The 1,106-nt window shown below is 28.1% G+C and overlaps 1 long non-coding RNA gene across 1 annotated transcript; it reads left to right on the top strand.

The window, feature by feature from the left end:
- The first annotated feature begins 166 nt into the window (after nucleotides 1–166).
- LOC119494838 lies at nucleotides 167–726 on the top strand. The gene is made up of 2 exons (XR_005208308.1): nucleotides 167–581; nucleotides 694–726. It is a non-coding gene; the product is annotated as an uncharacterized LOC119494838 (long non-coding RNA).
- Nucleotides 727–1,106: the final 380 nt, after the last annotated feature.

Here is a 1,106-nt window from a genome sequence, read left to right as displayed (position 1 = left end):
CTGAAGGTGTCTTTATTAAATGATCACAAGAAAAGTTGTTTACGAGTGGGCATGACGGCGTGATGCACATAAATTCCTAAATAATATACAATCACAGGCTCAATGAAATTTAGAGAATGAAAATGGGCAAAAAAAAAAATTATAAATACAGTTTATGCTCCCAGTTTCTTTTTTAATAGTTCTGTTTTTTTATGAAATTAAGTACACAATGAGAACAATATGCCAGAGGTTCATAAATTGCAGATAAATTGAAAAATATGAAAAGGAAAAAAGTATAAATAATACAAATTAGTATATGCAAAATACAAAAAAAACAAAACAAGATAACATTAAAAGTGATACACTCATTTACAGTCTTACTCACATTCATTCATCGATTATAGAAGAAATTGCCTTTTGTTGGTCAATTTACTTAAATGAAACTTATCGAAGATAATTTTAAGCTTTTTCTGTTATCATCAGTTTATAGTCTAAATATATAGTATATAAGTCTGGTGCAGTGAGGGCCGAAGAGCAAATGTACTTCGGAGTATTGGGGCCACATTGAGGGGAAAAACATCTGAGATTTCCAGAATAATGTCGTAACTTAACAAGAAAAAAAAATCATATTACGAGAATAAAGTCATAACTTTACGAGAAAAAAAGTTGTAATATTGCAAGAAAAAAGTCATAACTTTACGAGAAAAAAAGCAGTAATATTACGAGAATAAAGTCATAACTTTACGAGAAAAAAAGTTGTAATATTGCAAGAATAAAGTCATAACTTTACGAGAAAAAATAAATAACACGTTAAATTACTACTTTATAATATTATGACTGTTTTCTCTTAAACTTGTGACTTTATTATAATATTACGACTTTTTCATCTTATTTGTAAAGAGGTATTTGAGAGGAAACTGCCTACATGACAATTATATCTACTAGTAAGAAAAAGAATGTATGTTTTCATAATTGGATTGAATAAAGTATATAGCTAAGTGTCACTATAATGAGTTTGTATGCTATAATACCTGAGAGTTTGAATAGTTTTATTTTGGCCATGACTTTGTGTTTATATCATTATTTACAGTCTATAAACACTGTTTAAGTTCACTCTGGGGTCACTC

This window comes from Sebastes umbrosus, chromosome 9 (genome assembly GCF_015220745.1).
Source record: "Sebastes umbrosus isolate fSebUmb1 chromosome 9, fSebUmb1.pri, whole genome shotgun sequence".
In the NCBI taxonomy this organism is placed as follows: Eukaryota; Metazoa; Chordata; class Actinopteri; order Perciformes; family Sebastidae; genus Sebastes; species Sebastes umbrosus.
Note: the sequence above shows the minus strand (reverse complement) of the source record. Positions and strands in the feature narration are given on the sequence as shown.